Genomic DNA, 9,271 nt, shown 5'->3' with positions numbered 1-9,271 from the left:
ACAAGAACACTGGAGTGGGTTGCCATTTCTTTCTCCAATGCATGAAAGTGAAAAGGGAAAGTGAAGTCGCTTAGTTGTGTCTGACTCTTCACGAACCCATGGACTACAGCCCAACAGGCTCCTCTGTCCATGGGATTTTCCAGGCAAGAGTACTGGAGTGGGGTGCCATTGCCTTCTCCGAAACCATGATTAGAGGCTTGGAATTCTTTTAGCCCCACTACCCATTCTCTGGGGGCTTCTCTAGGGTAGTTCAGTCAGCAAAGAATCTGCCTGCAATGCAGGAGACTGGGTTCGATCCTTGGGTCGGGAAGATACCCTGGGGAAGGAAATGGCTACCCACTCCAGTGTTCTTGCCTGGAGAATCCCAGGAACAGAGGAGCCTGGCAGATTACAGTTCATGGGGTCACAAAGAGTCTGAAATGACTGGGCAACTAAGCATGCACCCATTCTCTGGAGAGGGAAGAAGGGCTGGAAATAGAGTTAATGATCGATCTTACCTGTATGATGAAACCTCTATAAAGATCCCAATATTATGAGGTTTGGAGAGTTTCCTAGCTGGTGAACATGGGGAGTTGCTGGGAGAGTGACATGATATACCCAGAGAAGGCATGGAAGCTCTGCACTCCTTCCCGTGTACTTTTCCCATACACATTTCCATCTAGATGTTTATTGTATCCTTTAGCATAGTCTTTGTTATATAATAAATGATCAAACATAAATGTTTCCCCGAGTTCTGTTAGTTGTTTTTTGAGCAAATGATCAAATCCAAGGGGGAGGAGACCATGGGAACTTCAGATTTATAGCCCAGTTGAATGAAAGCTGTGGGCATCCTGAGCAACTACTAAGTGGAATTGTCATCTTAGGTGGAGAGAAGTCTCATGGGACTGAACACTTAACTTGTAGGATCTGGTGCTCTCTCCAGGTAAACGGTGTCATAACTGAGATAAATTGTAGCACATACAGCTGATGTCAGAGAGAACTGCTTGGTGTGGGAGAAAAAACCCACATACCTGATGTTGCAAGTGTTGTAATTGTTGTACACAACAGAAGACCAAAAAAGTTTGGAAAAAAAAAAAGGAGACACAGAGGAAGAGTGAGCTTTTTTCCCCCTCCTATAATGCCTCATCCAATTTCCATTTCAATCAGCCTTCTAGCTACAAAAACTCAGGATCTCTTTAAATGCTCCCACACAGACTTTCTAACTTCTTTTTCACAGTACCGAGGTTGGTAATTGATTAATCTGAACCTGTCAGTTTTCTTCTTCAAACCAACAGTAGCACTTAGCAACAACGAACACAGTCCTTATAATTACTGAGCCCTCCTTATCTTGGAAATGCTTAGAACTGTGCGTCAGTGTGTCTCCTATCATCTATTCCCATCCAGACTCAACAACGATGAAAATTATAGCCATTATAATGCCAGAGTGAGCAGGAGGTTTTAAACATGGTTTATCTCCAACAATGGGATCTTTATTACTATCTAGCTGGCAAGTGATCTAATTCCAAAATTGCATCCTAAGAGTATGCTACCTGGGACCACTTCTGAAATTACTTATTTCCAGTAGGGTTTCAGCATTAGTTTCCTAGGATTACCACAACAAAATCTCACAAAATTTGTGGCATAAAGCAAGAGAAATTTTTTGTAAATTTCCAGAGGCTAGATATCCAAAAATCGAAGTTTTGGTGGGGTTGGTGTCTTCTAGGCACTCCTAGGAAGAATCTGTTCCATGCCCGTCTCCTGGCTTCTGGTGATTAATTAGAAATATTTGGCATTCCTTGGTGTATGGATATATTACTCCAACCTCTTCATCTATCTTCACATGTTGTTCTCTCCTTTTATTTCTGTGGTCACATGACATTCTCCCTGTGTATCTCTGTCTCTTTATGTTCAAGTTTCCCTCTCCTTATAAGGACACCAGTCATATTGGACTTAAAATCAATATTGCTCAGTATGACTTTGTCTTAACTTGAGCACATATACAAAGACCCTATTTCTGAATAAGGTCACATTTATGCATTAGGATTTCAACATATCTTTTGGGGAGACATAGTTAAACCCTTAACAGTCCCAAGGACAGATAAAGACAAATCCTGTGATGAGAATTTGTGTGTAAGTGATTTATTAGGATATATTACCAAGAAAATGTTGTACAAGAGGATGTATTATCAAGCAGCACCCAAATGAGGGTAACTTTTGCTCATTCTAGTCATAGAGTCCTGGGGATGGTATAGGTCACAACTCAAGCGTCAGCAAAGACAAAGATGATTCTCACCTCTGTACCCATCAGTCACTGGTTCAAAGCTATAGCTGGAGGAACATAAATTCCCAGGTATATTTATTCCTGCGTGTAACAGGAAAGGTGTTAAGATGGCTTGAAGATAGCTGTTATGGAATGATTTATGCCCCCCCTAACTCATATGTTGAAGTCTTAATTCCAAGTGATGCAGAATGTAACTGTATTTGAAGATAGGGCCTTTAAGGAGGTAATTAAGTTAAAATGAGGTCATGTGGGTAGACCCTAATCCAATATGACCAATGTCCTTATAAAAAGAGATTAGTATGCAGATGACACAAAGACAGAGGGACAACGACCATGTGAGGACACTCCAGAAAGACATAATAAGTGTTCTACTGAAACTTGAAACACATATTTTGTCAGTGTCGGCTCTGAAAATTTACCCAGGTTTGTTTTTATACAATGGAGACAGAAACAAGTATACATATGGACCTTAGGAGATTCCTTTAGATGCATCTTGATATTTCTACATATGATGATAAAGTGAGTGGGTTAATCGAGTAACAGGAGTTGGATGAGTGCAAGGTACCAACAGAGCATGGATGCTTCAAGTTTGAAGACATGGATCACTCCACAGAGTGATTAACCTAGACCACATACAATTTTAACCAAGGATGAATAGTTGTAGAGGAGTAAGAAGAGCCCTTAGTTGATGGCTGCTGTTGAAAACTCTGCTTCATTCGATATATCTTATATTCTGTTTTCATATTTGCACACACAAGGGACTTATCTCACAGTCCTAAAAAATACAATTCATAGCCAAGTTTGAGGAATTGTTATATGTAGTTGGGGAAATATATGAAACAATCACACAAATAGCAGAATCTCTTTGCTTCTCTAAAGGACAATTTAAGACTCATATTATTGCCCATTAAGTTAAACCTGTTTTTATATGCTTTTATGTTTTCATATCTAATCAGTATAATGTCTCATTGAAAGGACATTCTACTATATAATGCAACATTAAAGCTGATCTTACTTTAGTCATTACTAATCATAATTGTATTGTTTGCATACTTTTTATCTTTAGTTGGAGTTATAATTTTATATATTCATTTCCTACAGAAATGATTTTCTGTGGATCTGTAACTCAATTAGTATTTCAAATATTTTTGTTAATACACACTTAGAAAAATATCACAATAATGATAATTTAACTTTCAAACATTTAAAAATAGAATGTAAAGATGCAAGTTTTATTTTAGAAAAAAAAAGCAAAATGATGGATATGGTATTATCATTTTTTTCCAATTAGGAATATTTTGTGTAAATATATACAAAAGTCAGTTTACTATAATCTTGATTCTGACAAGCATAATAATAAATGTGAAATCACTTAGTTGAATTTTTAATAAATAAATTAAAACTTTTGCATGTGACACTATAAGTGATATAAGAAAATTATAGGTTAACTGCAGGGATGAATCCATTTAGAGGTATTGTTTATAGTCATAGAATGGAAACTATTCCCAAAACAATTCAACCTATGGTAGAATAGTCTTCAAGACTTTTCTCAGAAAATAAACATCTAAATAAACGTTGTATTATATTCTATAGGAATCATTATTTTGGTGTTAGTTTCACAAATGTTATTTTCACACCCAATGTTAATTAACTTTCAAATCTGTTAATTAAAACAGCAGAATCTCATGTTGTAATATAAATAAAAAGACAATTTTCTTCCCAGGGAGCCAAGCTAAGTCAGTATTCAGAGCCTAGAAACAGAATATAGACAAAAATATTAACCTTACAACTCAGGCAACCTCTAATTACGCATACATGAAAATGTAGATTAAACAAAATTATTAAAATGGAATAGCTCCATGCTTATAGTTCATTAGCTCTTGATGAAAAAGAGGACAAAAATTGTGTAATTCTTGTATAACTAGTTAGGAGCTGATGGTGGAAACATTTTGTGAAAACACAAATCAGTTCACATTCTAATATTATCTCAATCAAACCTACTCTTACTCATGTCTCTACCATCCTCCTTGTTTTCTCTAACCTGCAAAACTTTTGCCTTATTTATCATCCCTTGGCCAGTAACTGAGAAGAGGTTCTTGGAGGATATCCTACCTGCCTTCTCATCTCAACCAATATCAATCAAGTCAGGCAATATTTTAGGTACTGAAGATATAGGAGTGAACAGAAGTCCACATACCTGTCTTCTTTAAGATTATATTTCACTCAAGTGATAGACATAAATAAATTAAACATAACTAAATAATGATCTTCTCCACCTTTGGCTGCAAAGAATATCATCAATCTGATTTCTGTGATGTCCATGTGTAGAGTCTTCTCTTGTGTTGTTGGAAGAGGGTGTTTGCTATGACCAGTGCATTCTCTTGGCAAAACTCTATTAGCCTTTCCCCTGCTTCATTCTATACTCCAAGGCCAAATTTGTCTGTTACTCCAGGTGTTTTTTGACTTCCTACTTTTGCATTCCAGTCCCCTATAATGAAAAGGACATCTTTTTAGGGTGTTAGTTCTAAAAGGTCTTGTAGGTCTTCATAGAACCATTCAACTTCAGCTTCTTTAGCATTACTGGTTGGGGCATAGGCTTGGATCACCATGATATTGAATGGTTTGCCTTGGAAATGAACAGAGATCATTCTGTCGTTTTTGAGATTGCATCCAAGTACTGCATTTCTAACTCTTTTGTTGACCATGATGGCGACTCCATTTCTTCTAAGGGATTCCTGCCCAGAGTAGTAGATATAATGGTCATCTGAGTTAAATTCACCCCTCCCAGTCCATTTTATTTTGCTGATTCCTAGAATGTCGACATTCACTCTTGCCATCGCCTGTTTGACCACTTCCAATTTGCCTTGATTCATGGACCTTACATTCCATGTTCCTATGCAATATTTCTCTTTACAGCATCAGACCTTGCTTCTATCACTGGTCACATCCACAACTGGGTATTGTTTTTGCTTTAGCTCCATCCCTTCATTCTTTCTGGAGTTATTTCTCCACTGATCTCCAGTAGCATATTGGGCACTTTGGGCTCCAAAATCAGTGCAGATGGTGATTGCAGCAATGAAATTAAAAGACGCTTACTCCTTGGAAGGAAAGTTATGACCAACCTAGATAGCATATTCAAAAGCAGAGACATTACTTTGCCAACAAAGGTGTGTCTAGCCAAGGCTATGGTTTTTCCAGTGGTCATGTGTGGATGTGAGAGTTGGACTGTGAAGAAAGCTGAGCACTGAAAAATTGATGCTTTTGAACTGTGGTGTTGGAGAAGGCTCTTGAGAGTCCCTTGGACTGCAAGGAGATCCAACCAGTCCATCCCAAAGGAGATCAGTCCTGGGTGTTCATTGGAAGGACTGATGCTGAAGCTGAAACTCCAGTACTTTGGCCACCTCATGCGACGAGTTGACTCATGGGAAAAGACTCTGATGCTGGGAGGGATTAGGGGCAGGAGGAGAAGGGGACGACAGAGGATGACATGGCTGGATGGCATCACAGACTCGATGGATATGAGTTAGGGTAAACTCCAGGTATTAGTGATGGACAGGGAGGCCTGGCATGCTGCCATTCATGGGATTGCAAAGAGTCAGACACGGCTGAGCGACTGAACTGAACTGAACTGAAATAGTGATCTTAAATCCTGAATCTTACTCTCTTGCTTTGCAACCTTAAACAAGTTATTTAACCTACTAAACCTCAAACATTTTTTAACCTATAAAAATGGGAATGATAATATTATCAGTGGCTGTGTGTATACAGACACACATGTGGGGCTTCCCAGGCGGCACTGGTAGTCTACCTGCAATACAGGAAGAGGTGAGTTTGATGCTTGGGTTGAGAAAATCACCTGGAGAAGGAAATGGCAACCAACTCCAGTATTTTTGCCTGGGAAATCCATGGACAGAGGGGCTTGGCAGTCTATAATCTGTGGAGTCACAAAAGTTGTACATGACTTAACAACTAAACAACAACAACATACACACACACACACACACACACATATATAAACATACATAGAAAAGAATGTATATATACAGCTTTCATTAACAGAGAATTATAAATCCCCAGCAGATTGAGCAAAGATTCTTATGTAGACAGAAATCAAGCTCATATAAATTGCCTTTGTTGAGACGATGAAATAGAGAGAAAAATATAAATTACGGGTGATCCAGTGAGCAAAGAACCTTGTTATTCAATTTCTTGTGTTGAGGCAGAATCCAGAAAAAATAAGAAGGTTAAACATCAAAAATTTTACTATAAGGCTGCTTACCTAACCAGAGAGGTACTGATTTCATTCATGATATGATTTCTGTAGAACAAAAGAGATCACCCTGCCCCCAAATAATTTCCAATGTCCTACCAGTAGAAAGCCAGTGTTGTTGTTGTTCAGTCACTAGGTCATGTTCGACCCTCTGTGACCCCCCTGAATGACGGCATGCCAGGTTGCCCTGTCCTTCACTATCTCCCGGAGTTTGTTCAAACTCATGTCCATTGAGTTGGTGATGCCATCCAACCATCTCATTCTCTGTCATCCCTTTCTCCTCTTGCCTTCAATCTTTCCCAGCATCAGGGTCTTTTCCAATGAGTTGGCTTTTCACATCAGGTAGCAAAAGTTTTAGAGCTTCAGCTTTAGCCTCAGTCCTTCCAATGAATATTTAGAATTGATTTCCTTTAGGATTTACTGATCTGATCTCCTTGCTGTCCAAGGGACTCTCAAGAGTCTTCTCCAACACCACAGTTCAAAAGCATCAGTTCTTCAGTGCTCAGCCTTCTTTATGATTCAACTCACACATTTGTACATGACTACTGGAACAACAGACTGGTTCCAAATAGGAAAAGGAGTTCGTCAAGGCTGTATATTGTCACCTTGTTTATTTAACTTATATGCAGAGTACATCATGAGAAATGCTGGACTGGAAGAAGCACAAGCTGGATTGCCAGGAGAAATATCAATAACCTCAGATATGCAGATGACACCACCCTTATGGCAGAAAGTGAAGAGGAACTGAAAAGCCTCTTGATGAGAGTGAATGTGGAGAGTGAAAAAGTTGGCTTAAAGCTCAACATTCAGAAAATGAAGATCATGGCATCTGATCCATCACTTCATGGCAAATAGATGGGGAAATAGTGGAAACAGTGTCAGATTTTATTTTTCTGGGCTCCAAAATCACTGCAGATGGTGACTGCAGCCATGAAATTAAAAGATGCTTACTCCTTGGAAGGAAAGTTATGACCAACCTAGATAGCATATTCAAAAGCAGAGACATTACTTTGCCAACAAAGGTCCGTCTAGTCAAGGCTATGGTTTTTCCTGTGGTTATGTATGGATGTGAGAGTTGGACTGTGAAGAAGGCTGAGCACCGAAGAACTGATGCTTTTGAACTCTGGTGTTGGAGAAGACTCTTGAGAGTCCCTTGGACTGCAAGGAGATCCAACCAGTCCATTCTGAAGGAGATCAGCCCTGGGATTTCTTTGGAAGGACTGAAGCTAAAGCTGAAACTCCAGTACTTTGGCCACCTCATGCAAAGAGTTGACTCATTGGAAAAGAGTCTGATGCTGGGAGGGATTGGGGGCAGGAGGAGAAGGGGACATCAGAGGATGAGATGGCTGGATGGCATCACTGACTCGATGGATGTGAGTCTGGGTGAACTCCAGGAGTTGGTGATGGACAGGGAGGCCTGGCGTGCTGCAATTCATGGGGTCGCAAAGAGTTGGACACGACTGAGTGACTTATCTGATCTGATCTGATCTGACTGGAAAACCTGTAACTTTGCCTTTGTTGACAAAGTGATGTCTCTCTCTCTCTTTTTTAATACACCGTCTGTGTTTGTCATAGCTTTTCTTACTAGGAGTGAGTATCTTTTGATTTTGTGGCTGCAGTCACCATCCACAGTGATTTTGGAGCCCAAGAAAAATTCTGCCACTGTTTCCACTTTTTCCCCATCAATTTACCATGTAGTGATTAGTCATGATTGATTGCCATGAAGAAAGCCAGTAGGAGTAATTTTTAGTCCTCTTAACTGTTTTAGGTCAGTGTAGGTTTCAAGAGATATGCATTTACTATTAACAAATAAATAATAAATAAAATTGCTTGTTAGGGTGCAGAACGTGAAGAGACAAGAAGGGTAAATGGCACTGAGGGTGGAGGCCAAACGGTGCAGAGGATGTACTGCCTGCATGGAGCCTTTTAAATAGATGATCTTGTTTTAGTATCTGGCAGCAACCTAATTTTTTTTGATAGAATGTGTCATAATTTACCCAATATAAGTAGGAGCAGAGTCAGAGGGTATATCCCAATCTACACGTAATTTGAGGAAGTACAAAAGCAAGCAAGTGTCTATTTGAGGTGGGGAATGGTAAGGCCGGGAAATAGGAGAGGGACTTGAGCAGTGCATGTTGCCTCACCCATGCAAATTCAGAAAGCACTGCTGAGTCAATCAGGTGTAAGCAGTCACGAGGTACTCTGGGAAAATCCAGAAAAACCAGGGAAACAATTACAGTAAGTCCTTTACATATGAACCTTCAAGTTTCAAGCTTTCAAAGATACAAACATGCATTCACATGTCCAGTCATGAAAGTTAGTTCACATGTCTGGCATACATTGTTATGTGTGTGCATCCTCTACAAGTGATTGTGCTTTTATGCAGTTTACTGTACAGTACAGTATAGAATACAGTAGTACAGTATCTTTATTTCAAGCTAGATCTGAAAGAGGATGACTTCATTGAACTCCTTTCTGTGCAACACAAGGAACTTAATACTGAAGACCTTGGAATTGGAGGCCCATTGAAAGGACGAAGAGAGACAGAGAAAGAAGTGATTGAAGAACCAAAGACTTTCATGATGTGGAAAATGACAAAGGGGTTTTCTTTATTTCAGGAGGCCCTGTTAGTTTTTTGAGGTACAGGACCCAAAAGTAGAAAGGAGCAGGAAGGTTGCAGCAGCCATTCAGAATGCAGTCCAGTTCTACTGTGTCATCTGTGACAAGAAAAAATAAGCCAC

This window comes from Bos indicus x Bos taurus, chromosome 8 (assembly GCF_003369695.1).
Source record: "Bos indicus x Bos taurus breed Angus x Brahman F1 hybrid chromosome 8, Bos_hybrid_MaternalHap_v2.0, whole genome shotgun sequence".
Classification (NCBI taxonomy): Eukaryota; Metazoa; Chordata; class Mammalia; order Artiodactyla; family Bovidae; genus Bos; species Bos indicus x Bos taurus.
Note: the sequence above shows the minus strand (reverse complement) of the source record.